At 39.0% G+C, this 21,932-nt stretch overlaps 1 pseudogene; it reads left to right on the top strand.

Moving 5' to 3' along the window:
• Positions 1 to 13,273: 13,273 nt before the first annotated feature.
• On the top strand, positions 13,274 to 13,429 carry LOC148360148 (U2 spliceosomal RNA; annotated as a pseudogene).
• Positions 13,430 to 21,932: the final 8,503 nt, after the last annotated feature.

Genomic DNA, 21,932 nt, shown 5'->3' with positions numbered 1-21,932 from the left:
CGCGGCACCGCACCGATTGTTGTGAGGATGGCTTCTCCATTCCCGTGCTGGTAAAATGAGTTATTTTGCTAATGGGACAAAAGCACTCTGACGGAAACAATTTGACTGAAACTGTATTACTTGTTAGATTGATTGGTCCCGTGGTATTTTTCTCTCACCTAATGTGCCGTCTATCCCATTCTAATGGTTTGATGCGCACCATTATCAAAAAACAGACTATGGCAACCCTACCTTAGTTGTTTTCACTTTACAGTGTGAAATCACATGTGTTTAGCCATTTTATACAGCATTCCCCCCCACTATACCACATCAACAACAAATTATTTCAGCCACTCTGTAGTGTCAAGGCATCCTGAAAATACCAATATGCTATTGGCCGAATTACCTCCCACTATGCCTCACTCTTCAGTCAGTTCAGAACTCCGCATGCTTGATAAATATTTTAGCGATTGTGAGCTGTAATACTTTTTTTTTTTATTGTTTGTATTTGTGTTGAGTCCCAAGGCTTGCAGTGATAATAACAGGAGAATAAAAACATGATAACCATGGAAACAAAGCTTGTACGCCATGTCTTTAAGATGCTTGTTTGCTATTAGTAAAAGTCATATATGGAAAAAAATACTATTGTCAATATGTTTGTGTCACAGCATCATGAAAATGCCGATATGCTATAAGCTAAAATACCTCCCACAATGTCATTGTATGTATTCAGTTCAGGATTGTGTGCCTTTCGTATGACTGTCTTTCAGTGATATAATAATGTATTTTTTGTGCTGTATTTATGTACCATGAGTCCCAAGGCTTTCAGTGATGCTAAAGATAGAAGCAAAACAGATTTTCTTTTTTTTTTTAACAAATAAAAAGTTTTATTCCGATTTCAAAATCTCTGTTCGGTTTGGAAATGTCGGTTTGTTACGAAATTTCGGAATTTTGGTTCGTTTGACAATTTGCCTACTCAGCCAATTAGAAGCCTGCATCGAATAATTTCGTGATTCCTGACTTCCCCGAGCGTTGTTAGGTCGCACATTTGCATATCATTTTCTAAAGTAGACACACAGAGAACACAATAAAAATGGAGAAGTGGTTAGGAATTGTTAAGATTTTTCAATTTAATAGCGCTCTTACTCGTGGTTTTGCGGTAAGAGGTGTTGCATTGTGTGACGCCATTACGCACGCACCATTTTTCGTTTTGCTAATTATTGATTGCCATGTTGTATCTAATAGAGCTGTGTTGTTGTTTGCTTACTGTCCTGCTTATCTTCTCACGCATGAGGAAACTGCACCCTCTGACATATCCTTACCAATCAAGCCAAAACCTCAGCCCCAGAAGAAAGATTCAAAAGAAGCTAAACAAAATTATGACGCTGCAAAACGTAAATGTTCATTAAAAGCATCGTGGAGAAAGGAGTTCACGTGGCTTGTAGCGGACAACGCAATGCAAACATTGCATGCATGAAGATGAGAAAATACAGGTAGATACTGATGGCGCAGATGGAAAACAGCCATGTCATATACATGCAATATATATATGTATACCGTAAATTCTGGACTATAGAGCACACCTGATTATAAGCCGCACCCACCACAATTTAAGAGGAAAACCGATTTTATACATACACGAGCCGCACCTGTATATAAGCCGCATGCGCCCACATTTAAACATGTAACACGAACACAAAATTAACCCAAACCCGACTTCAAGTCCCGCGATTGAAACTAAATGTCCTTCATTAAAGTACACAGTCCAAAAATCACAGCCGGCAAAATGAACGGAAAATGATACCGATACTTAAGGTTTGATGCAGACCTGCAGAGTCCGGGTACCCGTTGAAAGTAATCCAAGGAAAAAAGTGTATACTTCCAAAGGTAAGGGTGGGAAAAATATATCAGATGAACACATTTACTCACGCAACTCCTTTTTCTTTAACCAATTTTTTACCCCCTCTTCTTTCCTTGTTTGTCCCTCACCTTTAGCGGTCCCCACATAAACTCGGCACCCCGCGTTTGTTCCGCCCCTCCTTTTTCGTTCACCCGTGCAAAACATATCAGAATAAGTGACTAAAATAAATACAAATAAATACATTACAAACATATACAGTTGCAAATACATATTAATGGTGGGTTACACATATTTACAAAGAAAGACGGTACACCGAGAGAGTTTTCAAAGCTTTAATAATAATAATATAGCTTTGACAGGGCAGTTAATGGTAGCAACACTCGAGCGCCGCTAGCGGCCGTTAGAAAAATTACAGAAATTGGCCGCATCACTGAATAAGCCGCAGGGTTGAAAGTTAGAGAAAAAGGTAGCGGCTTATAGTCCGGAATTTACGGTAATATATAATACATATGCCAGAGTTCCAGAGGAGTAATCAGGGGTACCCAATTTTGGAACAAACTAGCTAATTACAATAGGTTTATATCCACTTCTATGACACAATTTCACTTTGCAATCCTCTAAAGCACAGGTGTCAATCAGGCGACCCGCGGGCCAGATTAGACCCACCAAGGGATTAAATCCGGCCCGCGAGACAACACTCAGAGAAGCGCAAGAGAAAAACAAGCTGCAGGTAGAAATATGTCATCTTGATGTTGCCAAAGCCAGGTGCCTCTCACAAAGACACTGTACTTGTATTTATCTCTCTCTCTCTCTCTCTCTTTCCCACCCCTTTTCTCCAACTCTGTCTCTTTCACTCTCTGTTGTCTCTCTTTTTCTCTTCCTTTGTTGCTCTTTGTCTCTTTCTCTCTCTGTGTCTTTTAACCTCTTTTGCTCTAACTTCCTTTTTTCCATTTTCTCTTTTTTCTTTCTCTTTCCATATCCTTTGCGCTTTCTTTTCTCTTTTCTCTCCTTCTGTCTTTCTATTTCTCTTTGGATTTCTTTCTTCCTCTCCCTTTCTTTTCCCCCTCTCTCACGACCATTTATGTTTTGTTTTTCACGCTCTCTTCCTCTCTCTCGCTCTTTCTTTGCCCTGCCCTCTCTCTTCTTTTCACTCCCTCTTTCTCTTATTTCTTTCTCTCTTTTTCTTTCTCTTTAATCTACTAGTCCAGCCCCCGACAGAATGTTTGTTCTATCGTGTGGCCCCCCGAGTTGAAATGAGTTTGACACCCCTGCTCTAAAAGAATCGGGATATCCCTGGGTCTACCGTATTTTGTATTCCCCTACTCGTAGTGAGGGAGGTGATGATTAAAAAGACAGACAGTGGAAGTTATCCAATAATAGATCTCCGGGGAGGTAACGTAATCCCTTAACAATATCGTCTTATCAAATTACAAGTGGAGTACGTGCAAAATGGAGCTTCGTCATCCACAGAGGGATATCGAGCCTTGTAACGGAGATTTAAGCTTATTAGACGGAGAGATAAGTAACAAAGGAGATTTGACGCCGGGCTGATCAGGGATGATTGTTGAGATACTCGTTTGTGTAAAATAATTGAGAAGATACTCTCAAACAAAAGATTACCGTATTTTCCGCACTATAAGTCGCACCTAAAAGCCTTTATTTTTTTCAAAAGCTGACTATGCGCCTTATAATACAGTGCGCCTTATTTATGGAACAAAATTAATTCGCAAAGTCTTGCAACTAAGGCAAGCAGCCGCCGACTAGATTTCCCCCCGAAGGCCAAGTAGTCCGCGGTGTATGCTGGGATTTATTTACCGGCGTTTCATTGGCTCACCAATGTGTCAATCATCATTTGAATCGATCACTATTGGCTAAAGTTATTCGGAGGTCAAGGGGAGGATCCTTTTTTATCATTTACAGGCTGGCATTGGCTTGAACGGCAAAACAAAGCCTGCGATTGGCCAAAAAAGCGTGTCAATCATCATTTGAATCGATCACTATTGGCTAAAGTTATTCGGAGGTCAAGGGGCGGATCTTTTTTATCATTTACAGGCTGGCATTGGCTTAAACGGCAAAACAAAGCCTGCAATTGGCCGAAAAAGATGAATGCGTATAGCACGTGGCTGACAGCATACAGAAAGCATTTTTTTACTATTTTGTATTTGTAAATATTTTATTCTCCTGGATTTACTAAACTCACGGATATAAGAGTACCACGGCTGCACATTATTATTGAACACAACGACTTCGATGAGCTACTCTGGCTATATATATTATCCCTGTATCTTGTTTCAGACTGAACTCGATGTTTCTGTGTTAAGCGGTGCAGATAATGGATGGAATGGAGTGTCTATTTTTAAATTAAACTCAATTCCAAGTGTTTATTGTCATATGCACAGTAAAGTTGCGAGCGAAAAATAAAATATAAACTAAGGAATGGTTGGCATTTCTTGAATCCCAAGACTTCCCAATGATGGAACGATGCATTTGAGTGACATCGTCCGGACACCGCATCCGCACGTGTTCTCGACACGTATTTGCGTCTTTGCAAGCTTTCGGAATGTTAAGGGGGTAATAAGTTTGACTGAACTATCTGACTGTTTTGTCGACGTTCACATTGTAGCGCCTTATAATCCGGTGCGTCTTATGAATGTCAAAAATAGGACCGAAAACAATTTTTTCTGGGTGCGCCTTATAGTGCGGAAAATACGGTACTATGTTTTCTCGACTACGAGACGCAGGCTCAGGTTTTCTTCGAATATTGCGGCGTTCCCTATTGTGGCCTTTAAAATGGTAAATGGTCTCCATTTACAGTAATCCCTCGGTTATCGCGGTTAATGGGGACCGAGACCACCCGCGAAAACTGAAAATCCGGGAAGTAGCGGCGCCCCTTCAAAAATGCTTAAAAAAACGTATACAGTTATACAGTATAATTTACTAAATTTTGTGCAGGCTTGGGGAGTAACAGAATACATGGAACGGCAAAAATGATGTTGGATTTATTTTCATTTTGTTTCTGTCGCATTTTATGTTAGTTTTGCCGGAGATCAAAGAGATCAAAGCCAGGAGAGAAAGCTTACCACGTGTTGTGAGTCATCATTTTATTCATATTTAGTTTATTTTGTCTTTTATCAGCATATTTGCTATTGGAGTAATCCAAAAGTCATTGAAAGTAATCCAGTTAAAGTAACCCTACCCAACACGGGTTGTAGTAATGCGGCCGCAAGCAGAAGGCTCCCGCACCCTATCATGCAGTGCGCCCTGTGCAGTGTTAAATACAGATATAGATCGAGCTTTAGAGACTACACAGTGAACCCTATGGTCATGAAAATATGGTAAACAAATTTCCGATACACTAAAGATGTTCTGAATAGATCAATCGCATATTCAAGGTAAGTGATTTTCTCATTGAAGACTCAGATACATATATTTTTTTATATAATTCAAAGGAAGCATATGGTCACTGTTCTGTGATGTAATTGACAGACAATGTTGCTAATTTTACTTATGTTTTTTTTTTCCTGGTAAAACATAAATTTTAACTTATTTTAAAGTTAAATAAGAAAATACCAAAGACGAGTGAAATGAGCTTCCATTTGACATTTCAGTTTATCTGATTCTACTAGTAGTGAGATAAGAAAAAAAAGTGTCACGGTTGCTATGGTGCCCAATTGGCCCTGCCAGTGTGGCGCCAGCTTTTGGCACGGTTGCCATGGCGCCCATGTGGCACCGCCCATGGGCGTTTACTGCAGCTTGTTGATATATTGGCTCCCTGTCAGTATTTAAACTCTGTCCTGTCAGTCCCCTTTTGGTCGGTCCGCATGTGAATCTCTGTTTTTACACGGCAAGTCCTTTTTCGCCTGTTTTTTGCTCCGATCTGTCTCCCGTTTGATCTGTTTAATCTCGACCTTGTCCATTCTCCCGTCCCGAATAACAACCCATTTTCTGATATCGACCACGTTTTTGCTTTTCTTCCTGCCCCGGTTTTTTTTTTTTTTTCCGTTCCCAACACCGCCATCACTTGCCACGGAGATCCTACTTCCGAGCAACCTACTCCCCGCGACCAGCGATCCCCGGATCGTGTGTGCACTCCTTTCCCTTCTTCCCAATAAAACTGTGAGGAACGTTATGCGAGTGGGTCCTGTCTCCGTTCTGGTCCTGACATAAAGCTTAGTATAAAAAATAAGTTTATAAGTGGCGAATTATTTTATAAGTGTGCTCGCAGTTTTCTGTTAGTGTAGCCCGAAAATGGTGAAAGTAAGAACTTGACTAGTTTATATAAAACCAAACCCTCAAAATAAAGGAGTTTATTCGAGTGCATATAATAAATGCACGTACATGCACGCGCCATACAAGCAGCTTGACAGATGTAATGATGATTTAAGCTAGAAGATGGCGGCAGGAAGTAGAACATTTGCAATTCGTGGACAACACCTTTACGTTTTTGTTTAATACACAGGGATCAGAATGGAGATTTTCATTTTCAGCTGAAATAGCCAGCGTCCAGGAATAAACCAGGGCGGAGCCCACATAACTTATTTTTTTGTAAATACTGCAAGATAAGTTCAAATGCAGTTCAGTCCCTGCAGCTTGTGCGACAATGCGGCCAATTTTTCTAACGGCCGCCAGGGTGCGCCAGAGCAATAAAGGAAAGAGTGAGACAGTCGGATTTTGAATTTGTTTGCTACGCAAGAGAAAAAGTGAAAAAGTCGGAATGCCTTTGGGGTTCAAAAACAGCGGAAATCCGCGGATCCGCGGAAAATTCTGATCCCTGAATACACCATTTGGGAGGGTTTTGGTGATCAATAATAACATATATTTAAATATATTTACATATCAGAGATGGTTACTCATTCTTTTTACATTAAAATCTATAATTGGATTTCCATTTTTTCACTATTCAAACACTAAGTTGATAACCCTGTTTTTTGTCGTTGTCCCAAGATTGAGGTTGTCCAACGACGTCTTTTCTCAACTAAGATTGAAGATTAGTGGTAATGCTCACCTCCATCCTCTTTCCCACAAAGGTGATGCACTTTGCAAAAAGATGAGGCGCACTTATCTCCCTAGCTGGTCTTCTCTTACCCATCCATTATCCCCTTTCCATATCGTCCGTCTTTCATCTCAGACGGCTGGGCCTCTTATCTTTGTCCCTTTCTCATACCATGAATGAGCCCTAAAGACACTTCATAGTTTTTTCCCAGAATTCCGAAGGACGGTGATGTTATGAATACATGTGGGTTATGCAGTGTTCATTTTACCTCTGAAAAGTGATGCTCAAAAATCTATGGGTCCCGACAGAGATCTATGGGTCCCCAAAATTTAGTGTTATCGAGCGACAAATATATAATATAAATCTATATATTCATTCAGTTTTAATCATCACAGTTTATTGGTAATACGAACCAGTTATCACTCCAAGATTTTTCAGTTCACTACAATATTTAACATTATACAAAATAATATTGCTGAAATAATTATTTTAATCTGTATTTTTATTCAGTTTTTATCATCACTGTTAATTGGTAATACTTAATGGTAATACTATCACTTCAGATTTTTATTGTCTATCCTTTCATACTTGCCTTTCTCTTCCCGGAGCAACGTAATTTCCAGAGCTAATTTGCGGTTTTCATTGTTGTTGTGCCGATCCAATGTGCTTTTCTGAAAGTTCGTATTGTGAAAGGATGTATGCAATCCAGTTTTTTTGTCACGCTGGGTACATGCATCACACAAAATGTAGCCTCCATTATCGTCCTCCTCGTAGCGTAACCAGGAATATAATAAAGTCCTTTTCTTGCTAGGAGTATTCTTTTTTTTATTTTCTTTCGTCGAATCGTTCGCTTATACCAGCTCAGTAGCCTAGATGGTAAGGCGCCCGCTTTGAGACTGGGAGGTCCGGGTTCGCGCCCCGGCCGAGTCATTCCTAAGACTTAAAAAGTGGTCGGCGGCGCCCTCTCTTGGCTGCGGCTGCATCGGGTCAGATGCAATCGACATTTCGTTCTGTGTACATTGTTACACAGAATGACAATACAAGGAAATTATTATTATTATTATTATTATTCAGCACACGTGTTTTCTTTCTGAAGGTTTTCTTTGCCGTTTTTTCGTGCCGGAATTATTGCCGTTGTTATCACTTTCTGCATTATGTTTCGACTTATTACTGATGTCCAAGCGACTGAATTTTGTGTTTCACCTAATACGAACTGTTTTTTCGGAGGCGTACTTAACCTTCACCTTCACTCGACAACAAGCACCACAACAATTATGCAATCTCGAAGCAACGAGATCTCGTTGGCCGAGATCGGCGTGCAGACGAAAATTCGAACCGTGTGATCAAAACAACAATGGCGGATCTGCCTGATGAAAAGTTTGGAGTGCGGTAAATCTTTGTTAAAAAAAAAAAAAAAAAAGAATTGGGTAAAAAAGATAATTTTGTGTCGAAAAAGTTGATTTGAGACTATGCGTCCCCAGCAAAAATGATGCGTCTAGGACGCAGGGACGCGAACGAGAACACTGGTTATGTTTTTGGGTGTCACGGCTCTTCAGTAGTTTTCAATGCATTTGAAATACAAACAATAATTTATACTTGTTATAGCATAGAAAATGAGTATGACTTTATTTGCTCTAGAAAAAAAACTATTGATTTTTGTCAGTGAAGCACCAGGAATTTGACACCCCTAAGGTGCAACTGCAATTGATTTAAAAAAAAAAAAAAAAAAAAAAAAAAAAAAAAAAAAAAAAAAAAGTCATTGGGAATGGAATTACTTCGAATTAGGGTTTTATATTTCAGTCTTTAAAACAGATGCATTGATGGATATACTTAAGTCAAATTTAGCATTTTTCCTATTTTATAGATGAATGTTTTCTATAGTAACAAAGAACAGATAAATACATTTAAAAAATACACCAGAAAACCCCACCATTTTGTATTTTATATTTGAACTCTTACCGAAGCATAAGAAAGATAATATGTACACAGTAAATCAAATTTTAAAAAATGGCTGTAGAATACAGTATAAACATCAGTATGTACCTGTATTTACTCATCTACAAGCGACATGAACTCCTCTTTCCACGATGCTTTTAATGTATGTTTACGTTTTGTAGCGTCATACATTTTGTTGGCTTCTTTTGAATCTTTCTTCTGGGGCTGAGGTATCGGCTTGATTCCTAACCACTTATCATTGTTTCCTTGTGTTCGCTATGCGTCTACTTTGTAAAATGATATGCAAATGAGCGACCTTATAACACTCAGGAAAGTCCGGAAGCACAGAGTTATTCGATGCAGGCTTCTTATTGGCTGCTGAGTATGCAAATTAACAAACGAACTGACATTCTGAAATTTCCAAACCGGACGAGGATTGCAAAATCGGAATAAAGCAAATGTTTGATTTAAAAAAAATACATATCTAGGTTTTTGAGTTTTTCATATATATATATATATATATATATATATATATATATATATATATATATATATATATATATATAATTTTTTTATTTTATTTTTTACCATTTTAACACATGTTTTTACTAACTTGCAAAAATATTATATTAATCCACTAAAACATTTCTTATATATCTGAAATCAGGGAAAATTATTATGATAGATAGCTATTACGAGGAATTGAACACTATTAATACAATACAATATTCAAGTCAAGTCAAGTCATTTTTATTTGTATAGAGTCTCAAAGGGCTCAACAGGTTATTACACAGACTCTTTTTTCAGACTATTATTACACCATCCCCTGATCTGGAACCAACATGAGGGCAAGGAAAAACTCAAAAACCTCAACATGAGGAAAATGAAGAAACCTTGAGAAGGGACCGCACATGTGGTATCCCCCTTCCAGGATTACCAGACAGCAAAGGATGTTGCCATCACAAATAATACAGAGATATTGTCTCATCATCCTTTTTTCTTTGCAGCACTTCAACAATATGTCAACCACTCAGACTTCTAATACAACTTAACCCCTGTGGAATTGAACTATATGCAGTACGCGTCTTTAAATACCGAGGAGCAGAATCATCAAAATAAACATTACCTTGCCATTTTCCACATAGCTGATTGGATAAACAACGAAGGAATGGATTTTAATGCGGACCCAAGTGTTACTTTACGGCATGCGTGTGAATACCATTGGAAAATAATTGGCTCCGTATGAACATTTTTATTACTTGCTTTCGACGTGTAGTTTGATCCATGTTTGTTTCGCCCCGCTAGTTATTAGCGCACCATCGCACCTCCTCTAGATGTATACATTTGCATTTTAATGGATAGTTTAGATCCTTTTCTCGCTCAGACGTCGGACTCCGTGTGGTCCGGTTAAGGATGTGGATTGATGATTATGGATTCTCAACATTTGCACCTACGTAGATCATTAAGTCTCAAATTGGAGTGCTGTATGTGAGCCAGTTTTTTCACTGATGGACTGTTTTTGAAAGACTAGTCAAGTCAAGTCATTTTTATTTGTATAGCCCTTAATCACAAAGAGTCTCAAAGGGCTTCACAGGTTATTACACAGACTATTTTTTCAGACTATTATTACACCATCCCCTGATCTGGAACCAACATGAGGGCAAGGAAAAACTCAAAAAACCTCAACATGAGGAAAATGAAGAAACCTTGAGAAGGGACCGCACATGTGGTATCCCCCTTGCAGGATTACCAGATAGCAAAGGATGTTGCAATCACAAATAATACAAAAAACAAATATCTGATGCACTCATTTTATCGGAAACAGGCCAGGGGAGCTATTGCAGGTATGTGGATGCTCATGTAGTGTCCTCCTTATCCTGAATGACATGTGTGATGCTGTCATTAAGTCAAGTCAAGTTGTCAAGGTGGCCGTTTTGGATGTAAATCTCTCAGAAATTCAGTCTAGTGAAAATAACTTGTTTTTATATTCCTAAATACAAAAACAATCTTTCTCTCACACACACACACACACACACACACACATAAAACAACGTTTCAATAATCAGTCTAATTATATCTCTTGTACGTTTATCAATCTTATATTCTTTAATTGTGAAGTCGTGCTCATGTGTGTACTGTTTTCACTGACGCATAATAAACCACGCCCGCCCTCTGGGCTCTCTCTTTTTTTCTCTTTCAACCAACAAGTAGCCTCGTGTGAGTACTTTTAGCTGCCATCGCGATGTAGTTTGTAACAATATATGTATTTTATCTGTGTAAATACAGCCACCAAAGAGTCTTAATAATGACTATCTCTGACACAAGTTTATTCATATAAATAGCCCTTAATCACAAAGAGTCTCAAAGGGCTGCACAGACCACATATTATTGCAAACCACAGACTATTATGACACCATCCCCTGATCTAAAACGTACATGAGGGCAACTAATACACAGATATATTATCAACATAAAACATAGCTTATTCATATGCTATAGAATAGAAGTGTCACGAAACGGAACGGGACCGTCTTGAAACGGGTCGGGAAGCAGGAAGTAGGAACTCATTTGCGTAGACGATCTGTCACTTTAATTGAGAAAAAAAAGTTGTCCAATACACAAACGGACCAAAAACAAAACAAAGCAGGCTCAAATCCAGGCAACACTACAGACTAGGCATTTAACGGGATTAAACAGAACTTGCAGGAATCTCTCAGAATGTTACACTAAAGTGCAACAAAGTCCAACAAGCACAACAAGAATAAACAGGTATCAAACAGGCATGAACAGGTTTTCAACAAGGGTAAACAACGATCTGGCAAAGGGCAGTTCCAAAAGGAACGTTTAAGTACCCATAGGAGTAATCAGGAAATGCAGGTCAGCCGGTGTCAAGGGGCGGGGGCAGCTGGGCGCCATGACAACCGTGCAGGACATGACAAGAAGTGTGTTTTAAGCTTAGATTTAAACATTTCCACTGAGGTTGCAGATCAAATCACAGGGGGAATAGCATTCCACAGCACCGGGGCCCGAATGGAGAACACTCTAGAACCTGTGGATCTCTTCTTGGCTCTTGGGATCACTAGTAGACCAGCATTTTCAGAGCGAAGGCTCCGGACCGGAGCATAGAGGGAAATTAAATCTGAAAGATATGAGGAAGCAGTCCATGTATACGACCAAAAGAACCTTTAAATCACATCGTAAGCTAACAGGGAGCCAACGCAGGTTCGCAAAAATCGGGGTCATCTTAGTTAAAAGCCTGGCTGCAGCATTTTGTACCAGCTGAAGGTTCTTGATTTTGAACTTCGGGAGACCGGAGAGTAGTGCATTACAGTCATCGAGACGGGAGGTAACAAACACATGAATTATAATCTCCGCATCCGACTGAGATGCTGTCTCTACTCATTTTGATATCCTGTTTTGATATCGATCCTGTCTGTCCCGTCCTGTCTGGTATCAACCCCATCCGTCCGATATCAACTAGGGCAATTGGTATCGATCTCGTCGGCCTCTGGCTTCCTATCATTCCACGCCAGACTGCTGCCTAATGTGCATGACTCCCCATTTCCCGTAAAATAAAAGGCTTGTGTGAGAAACGTCACGCATTTGGGTCCTGATCCTGTTCCGGTTCATGACAGAGTAATATCATGCGGACTGTTCATACTGTTCAGATGATGTTTTGGCAGAAACACAAAAGCCGAAAATGGACTTTGGTTTAAGCAAATAACGATGATTTTCCCATTTACTGTAATTGGCAAGATTGTGTAATGTGTGTGTGCTTTTAATATATAGTCAAGGTTGGGTAGGGTTACTTTAACTGGATTACTTTCAATTACTTTTGGATTACTCCAATACCAAATATGCTAATAAAAGACAAAAGAAACTAAATATGAATAAAATGATTAAATTTTGTGCAGGCTTGGGGAGTAACAGATTACATGGAACAGCAAAAAATGATGTTGGCAAGCTGTTTGGATTTATTTTCATTTTGTTTCTGTCGCATTTTATGTTACCGTAAATTCCGGACTAAAGGCTGCTACTTTTTTCCCTAACTCACTTCAGTGATGCGGCCAATTTATGCGCTCGAGTGTTGCTACCATTAACTGCCCTGTCAAAGCTATATTATTATTATTAAAGCTTTTCTTTGTAAATATGTGTAACCCATGTATAATATGTATTTGCAACTGTATATTTTTGTAATGTATTTATTTGTATTTATTTTAGACACTTATTCTGGTATGTTTTGCACGGATGAACGAAAAATGAGGGTGCCGAGTTTAAGTGGGCACCGCTAAAGGTGAGGGACAGACAAGGATAGGAGAGGGGGTAAAAAGTTGGTTGAAGAAAAAGGAGTTGCGTGAGTAAATGTGTTCATCTGATATATTTTTCCCACCCTTACCTTTGGAAATATACACTTTTTTCCTTGGATTACTTTCAACGGGACCCGGACTCTGCAGGTCTGCATCAAACCTTAAGTACCGGTATCATTTTCCGTTCATTTTGCCGGCTGTGATTTTTGGACTGTGGACTTTAATGAAGGACATTCAAGCTCCGTGATTGTAAAGATCACAATTTTTGCAATTGGGAGATGGAATAAGAGCTTACTCTGTCCACTCCACGCATCGGCCCGGTATTGCAGTACCTCCGGGAACGGTGCATTCGCACTGATCGCTGCTTGGCCCTATGGCTAGGACCTTGACTCAGCCTCTTGGCTGGGAGCAAGTGTCTCGGCCTCTTGGCTTTGTAGCGTATTATGATTTGACCGATAACGGATAATGGACAATTGATAAAGAATATAGAACAATAAACCTTACAAAATCTCCCCCACATTCAGTTTCAATCGCGGGACTAGAAGTCGGGTTTGGGTTAATTTTGTGTTTGTGTTACATGTTTAAATGTGGGCGCATGCGGCTTATATACAGGTGCGGCTTGTGTATGTACAAAATCGGTTTTCCTCTTAAAATGTCGTGGGTGCGGCTTATAATCATGTGCGCTCTATAGTCCGGGATTTACGGTAGTTTGAATTTCGTGTCCTTGGTCCATTGCAGATTGATTTTCTATTAGTAGGTTCCACAGATAAATTCGTAGTTTGCGGAATTACTTTAAAAGCAACCCATTTTTGGTGATTGGAGAAATCTGATTAAATCGTTTTCGAAAGCAGTAAAAATCACACATGTGAGACTCTCATCGCTCAAATAGTCGTAGTTTCCACATTTAAGGATTTACATTAAATAAAGGATAGTTGAATTCATATCACTCAACAAAAATCAAAAGGTAGGCCCCAAAAATATGCTCTGTGGCTGCATCCTGTTTACAAGGTGTCTTCATACACGGTCCGGAATTTACGGTAGTTTTGCCGGAGATCAACGAGATCAAAGCCAAGAGAGAAAGCTTACCACGTGTTGTGTGTCATCATTTTATTCATAATTAGTTTATTTTGTCTTTTATTAGTATATTTGGTATTGGAGTAATCCAAAAGTAATTGAAAGTAATCCAGTTAAAGTAACCCTACCCAACCCTGTATATAGTTTATATACTGGACTGTCTCAGAAAATTAGAATATTGTGACAGACTTTTTGTGGATATGCTTTGAAACTGCACTCTGTGAACAGCCTGCTCTTTGAGAAATTTCTTTTTGTGTCTTACCCTCCTGATGGAGGGTATCAATGATGGTCCTCTGGACAGCAGTCAGATCAGCAGTCTTCCCCATACTTGTGATTTAGTTTACTGAGTGTTTTTAAGGCTCAGGAAACCCTCGCAAGGTGTTTCGAGTTAATTAGATGATTCAGGTGATTAGTTGAATAGCCTACTTGTATACTTTTTCATGATATTCTAATATTTTGAGATAGGATTTTTCTTAAGCTGTAAGCCAAATTCAGCAATATTCAAATAATAAAAGGCTTGAAATAGTTCAGTTGATGTGTAATGAATCCAGAATGTATGACATTTTTGTTTTTTTAATTGCATTACAGAAAATAAAGAACTTTATCACAATATTCTAATTTTCTGAGACAGTCCAGTATAGGGAGAGAGAGTTAGCTATCTGCGTAGGCTGTAATTCACAGGTTTGTCTCTGTTTGCCCTCCCCGGTGTGGAAAAGGAAGGCGTCTGTAACAAGGCACCGCACCACAGGGGGAAGTTGTCTTTATTGGTGGCATTGATTTTATAAAAGGTTGCTCAGCAGGAAGTCAAGGTGCGCCAGTTCCCCTCCGCAAAGCCAATCGCATTGCCGAGCTAATTGTGCCTTTTCTTCGAATCTTCTTCAAGTTTCGTCATTTTTTCCGTCCCGGAGATTTATCGAGTTGGGGACGCCGGCGTCACTTGGCAGGGGATGAAACTTAAAGGAAATAAACGGAGAAGGTTTAAAAACGGCATGATTGACAGATTCTCTGGGTTCTTTTGACAAACGGGTACGGTTATAACAAATGACGCGTGTCACGACCGCGGAACGCGGGTCAATAATTGTAGGCGGAGTGAGGAAGCCATTGCGGTAGCGCTGATGAAATACGATACTGAACCAGGAAGGAGGAAGGTTGGCTAGTCTGAGAGAGAGCATTATAATTCCAGAGATTTATAGTAGGCTTTAATGTAAATATTCTAAATGAGTTCAGGGATGCAATCCATCTCTACCTGGCTCTATAGTAGATCCATTTATATGCTTCTAGAACAGGGGTGTCAAACTCATTTGAACTCAGGGGCCACACGATAGAACAAACATTCTGTCGGGCGCCGGACTAGTAAATTAAAGAGAAAGAAAAAGAGAGATAAAGAAATAAGAGAAAGAGGGAAGGAAAAGGAGAGAGGGCGGGACAAAGAAAGAAAAAAAGGGAGAGAATGTGAGAAACAAATGAAATAAAAAGTCGTGAGAGGGGGAAAAGAAAGGAAGGGGAAGAAAGAAATCCAAAGAAAAATAGAAAGACAGAAGGAGAGAAAAGAGAAAAGAAAGCGCTAAGGGTATGAAGAAAGAAAGTGAAAAGAGAGAAAAGGAAAAAAGGGAAGCTAGAGCAAAAGAGGTTAAAAGACACAGAGAGACAAAGAGCAACAAAGGAAGAGAAAAAGAGAGACACATAGAGTGAAAGAGACAGAGTGGGAGAAAAGGGGTGGAAAAGAAAGAGAGAGCGAGACATAAATACAAGTACAGTGTCTTTGTAAGAGGCACCTGGCTTTGGCAACATCAAGTTGACATATTTCAACCTGCAGTTTGTTTTTCTCTTGCACTTCTCTGAGTGTTGTCTCGCGGGCCGGATTCAATCCCTTAGCGGACCTGATCTGGCCCGCGGGGTGGCCTGTTTGACACCTGTGTTCTTGAATGTCTCTCACTTGATCAATCTACCTGTCTATCTCTAGATCCACCTATATATCTCTAGATCCATCTGTGTATCCATCCTAGATCCATCTATATATCCATCTACATGTATCTGGTCATCTCTAGATCTAGATCAAAATATGAATCCGTCTCTGGATCCTTCTGCAGATTTACCTCTAGATCTATATATATATCTACCCATGTATATATCCATCTCAAAATCTATAATTCTATCTTGATATCTATTGATTCATTTATTTCAATCGATCCCTAGATCTAACAATTGATATCTTAATGTATCAATCCGTATATACTGTAAACCCATTCATCTATCGCTGAATTAATCAATCAATGTTTAGATCAATCAGTCTCTAGATCTAAATATCAATCTCTAGATCAGGGGTGTCAAACATGCGGCCCGGGGGCCAGATCAGGCCCGCTAAGGGATTGAATCCGGCTCGCGAGACAACGCTCAGTGAAGCGCAAGAGAAAAACGAGCTGTAGGTTGAAATATGTCCACTTGATGTTGCCAAAGCCAGGTGCCTCTCACAAAGACGGTGGACTTGTATTTCTCTCTCTCTCTCTCTCTCTCTCTCTCTTTTTTTTTCCCTTCCCTTTTTCTCTCTCTCGCTGTCTCTCTCTTTCACTTTCTGTGTCTCTCTTTGTCTTTCTTTGTTTCTCTTTGTCTCTTTCTCTCTCTCTTTGTCTTTTTACCTTATTTTGCTCTCTCTTCCATTCTTCCTTCTCTCTCTCTCTTGTCTCTCTTTCTCTCTCTCTTGTTTTCCCATTCTCTCCTTCTCCCATTCTCTCTTTCTCTCCTTTTTTCTCTCCTCTCTTTCTATTTCTCTTTGGATATTTTTCTTTCTCTCCTTTCTTCCCCCCTCTCTCATTATTTGTCTTTATCTCTTGTTTCTCACGTTTCACGTTCTCTCTCTCTCTCTTTTTTCTCTCTCTCCCTTTCTCTCTTTCTTTGTCCCACCCTCTTTTTCTCTCCTTCGCTTTGTCTTTTTTCTTTCTCTCTTTCTTTCTCTCTAATCTACTAGTCCGGCCCCCGAGGGAATGTTTGTTCTATCCTGTGGCCCCCGAGGTAAATTGAGTATGACACCCCTGCTCTAGATCTATCAACCCATCCCTAGATCTGTCAATGGGTCTATCTATTGATTCACTTATCCATCTTGAAATCGATTTATCATTCCAAGATCGACAAATCTAGCCGTTCATCAATCAATATATTATTTATCAATCGATCCCTAGATCTAACAATTGATATCTTAATGTATCAATCCGTATATACTGTATATCCATTCATATATCGCTGAATTAATCAATCCATTTTTAGATCAATCAGTATCTAGATCTAAATATAAATATCTAGATCTATCAACCCATCTCTAGATTATTCAATGGGTATTTAGATCTGTCAATCTGTCTCTATATCTATCTTTCTGTCTCTATATCTGTCTGTCAAGTCTGCCCATTTATAATACATGTTTAGCTAATGTTAAAAAAAAACAACAACATATATTTTCTTATTTAATTGAAAAATAAATCTAAACATGTGGAGAACATATCTAGATCTATCAATCTGTATATACTGTATATCCATTCATCTATCGCTGAATTAATCCATCCATTTTTAGATCAAGCTGTCTCTAGATCTAAATATCAATATCTAGATCTATCAACCCATCTCTAGATTTGTCAATGGGTATTTAGATCTGTCAATCTGTCTCTGGATCTATCTTTCTGTCTCTAGATCTGTCTGTGAAGTCTGCTCATTTACAATTCATGTAAAGCTAATGTTAAAAATATTTATGTTTTTCCTTATTTAATTGAAAAACAAATCCAAACATGTGAAGAACATATTTAGATCTATCAATTCGTATATACTGTATATCCATTCATCTATCGCTGAAATAAGCAATCCATTTTAGATCGATCTGTCTCTAGATCCATCTATCTGTCTCTAGATCTGTCTGGGACGTCTGCACATTTACAATACATGTATAGCTAATGTTTAAAAAAAATAAATAAATAAATAAAAAAATATATATATATATATATATAAAACCCTGGTTGTATCTTATCTTAGGCTCCATTGCTCTTCATTCAAGTGTGGATAGAGAGACACTCACTGTGTGTCTTTCTTCACCAATCATTTATATTTTTAGTATAATATTCACATTTGCATATGTATCAGGAGAGCGTGTCAGCAGCAAGACAGCTGCCGTACAAACGCCCGTCTTTTCACATTCCGTGTTGGCGTTTCCTGCCACTCATTAAGTGCTCGTCATTGGGAAAATACACTTTCCCTGAATGCGTGTCTCAGATGGAACACGGACAAGATGTTTTGGTCACAGCGCCCCCTGTGTTTGCTGCGACACAAACAAATCTAAGATAGAATGTCAGAAGTGCATTTCTTTCACGAGAAAATTCAAACATATAAAATACAACTCTTAATTTGGGGCTGTTTTTTGTTTTTGGGGTGAGTTGCAGTTAGAAGCCCTGTTTTAACTTTGTTTTTTTTTTATTTTTTTATGGTCTGCTTGATTTAATAATTTTACTCATATTTTTGGATCTTTTTTTTCATTTACAGATACATTTTAAGATTATGGTGTCTGTTTTTTAAAATAATTGTTGTCACTTTTTCCAAATATGTTTTTTTATGTTTATGTTTGCAGTTTTGTTGTTTTTTCACTGTATTTCATTGGTTTCCATTTTTCCCAATGTTTTTTTCTGTTCTTAGATATATATATATATATATATATATATATATATATATACATAGGGCAGCACGGCGACGCAGTGGTTAGCGCGTGTGCAGCACAGTTCTGAGGTCGTGGGAACCTCCTGCGTTGGTTCAAATCCAGCTACCGGCCTTACTGTGCGGAGTTTGTATGTTCTCCCCGTGCTTGCGTGGGTTTCCTCCGGGCACTCCGGTTTCCTCCCACATTTCAAAAAACATGCATTTCAGGTGAATTGGCCGGTCCAAATTGTCCCTAGACGTGACTGAGCGAGTGAGTTGTCTGTCCCCGTGTGCCCTGCGATTGGCTGGCAACCAGTTCAGGGTGTCCCCTGCCCCCTGCCCACTGCCCGGAGATGGTTGGGATGGGCTCCAGCCCCCCCGCGACCCCAATAAGGATACGCGGTACAGCTGATGAGATTATATATATATATATTAATTTCAATTTTTCTCTCTCTCTCTCTCTCTCTCTCTATATATATATATATATATATATATATATATATATATATATATATATATATATATATATATATATATATATATATATATATATATATATATATATATATATATATATATATATATATATATATATATATATATATATATATATATATATATATATATATATATATATATATATATATATATATATATATATATATATATATATATATATATATATATATATATATATATATATATATATATATATTTATTTATCCACTGCCCAATGATGGATGAGGTCCAGCACCCCCGCGACCCTACTGAGGATAAACAGTGCAGATAATGGATAAATGTATATATATATATATATATATATATATATATACGTTTTTTTCTGAATAGTGCAAAAAACCTAAGGAAAAAAAAACACGTTTTTGTGGTTCATTTATTTTTGTTTTTTTTAAAGGGGGTAAATATTAAAAAAATATCTCCCAAAAATTCCAAATAAAAGAATAAAACAATGAGTGAAACAACAAAACCGTCATTAAAAGAAGCTGATTGCATTCACTTGACAAATTGAAAAAAATTGTCAAGTGAATGCAATCAGCTTACGTGTCGAACAATCCCATGGCGATCGTTTTATCTCCCTCCCGATCGCCGGATAATTATCAGTTAATTATTTAGAGCCTTAAATGAATTGTCTAAAAATAACTCGCATGTTGCCAACGGAGACTGCCGGGATATTCCGTCTCCGACTCTTGCGCTTAATCTTTGTCAGGCGCCGCCATCCTTCTAATCTAATAAAGGAGGAGGTTATCCCCTTTGTACATTAAATCTAATTACTTAGCCATCATCACTTATTGTTTGAATTTCCCCACAATGTGTTTCTCTCTTGATGCCAATTAGGTCCAGGCCGTCCTTCATGGAGCCATGTGGTTATAAAACGTTTTTATGAAGCTGCATTTATATTAACACAGAACAGTAATTATTTTCCCCCCATTTTATTAACACTCCACTTATTGAAACATGAATATTTTGTTTGTTTGTACATGATTCAATTGTTTGTTTGTACATGATTCAAATTGAATCTTTTCTTCCGGCGCCGTCACGAATGGCAGCCACTCCAGCAGCTCCCGTGTTATTTTCGATTGTTCTCAGCTCAGGGATGCTGCTGGAAATGTGAATTTCCCTTCGGGGATGAACAAAGTATCTATCTATCTATCTATCTATCTATCTAAAACCCCGGGATATGACATTTATCCTTTGTGAGGTGAAACTGCTGTATAGCGGGGGCTTGAAACCCATGGCAATGCGTAGCTAATCGGTTCAGAACAACTAAACATTTGAAAAAAAAAATATATAGGAAATATTAATTATATGTGATATCCATCCATCCATTATCTGCACCGCTTATCCTCAGTAGGGTCGTGGGGGTGCTGGAGCCCATCCCCCCAATCATCGGGCAGTGGGCAGGGGACACCCAGAACTGGCTGCCAGCCAATCACAGGTTAGATAGGGACAGACCACTCCTAGAGACAATTTGGACTGGACAATTAACCTAACATGCATGTTTTTGGAATGTGGGAGGAAACCGGAGTGCCCAGGGAGAACATGCAAACTCCACACAGGAGGTTCAAGCTCATAATGTCAGAACTGTGCCGCACACGCAATAACTGTTGTGTCGCCGTGTTGCCATGTTGAATACATGTCTCATCTCATCTCCTCTCATTAGCTGCACCGCTTATCCTCAGTAGGGTCGCGGGGGTGCTGGAGCCCATCCCAGCAATCATCGGGCAGTGGGCAGGGGACACCCTGAACTGGTTACCAGCCAATCGCAGGGCACACGGGGACAGACAACTCGCTCGCTCATTCACACCTAGGGACAATTTGGACCGGCCAATCCACCTTAAATGCATGTCTTTGGAATGTGGGAGGAAACCAGAGTGCCCGGAGGAAACCCACGCAAGCACGGGGAGAACATACAAACTCCGCACCGGAAGTCCGGTAGCTGGATTTGAACCCACACAGGGGGTTCCCAAGACCTTAGAACTGTGCCGCACACGCGCTAACCACTGCGTCGCCGTGCTGACATGTTGTATACATATGTAAGTTGAATAACATTATAAATAAATATACATGCACAATTAAATATATGTTTATTTAAATTAGTTCTGATGTAATTTGAGCTTGGATTATGAAGTAACGGGTGGATGGAGTGGGGGAAGTTAAAATCTAAACTGATATTTCCTCGCCTCGTTAATTTCAATAATACTCCCAATCGTCGATTGGTTACTGTAAAGAACAAGGGGAAGATCAGGACCCAAACGCGTGACGTTCTCACAAAAACATTTTATTTTACGGGAAATGGGGAGTCATGCACGTTAGGCAGCAGTCTGCCGTGAAATGATAGGAAGCCAGTGGCCGACGAGATCGATACCAATTACCAGAGTTGATATCGGACATATGGGGTCGATACCGGACAGGACGGGACAGGCAGGATAGATAAAGAAACAGGATATCGAAAATAAACAGGACAAACTAGACGGGAACAAAAACTGGAAAAAATAGTAAACAGGACAAAGGACAAAGGTAGACGGAAACAAAACTGGAAACATAAATTAAACAGGACGGGAACAATACCGGACAGGAAATACCAACAGGAACAGGA

Source organism: Urocampus carinirostris, chromosome 9 (assembly GCF_059441175.1).
Source record: "Urocampus carinirostris isolate Australia breed hairy pipefish chromosome 9, RoL_Ucar_1.0, whole genome shotgun sequence".
In the NCBI taxonomy this organism is placed as follows: domain Eukaryota; kingdom Metazoa; phylum Chordata; class Actinopteri; order Syngnathiformes; family Syngnathidae; genus Urocampus; species Urocampus carinirostris.
Note: the sequence above shows the minus strand (reverse complement) of the source record. Positions and strands in the feature narration are given on the sequence as shown.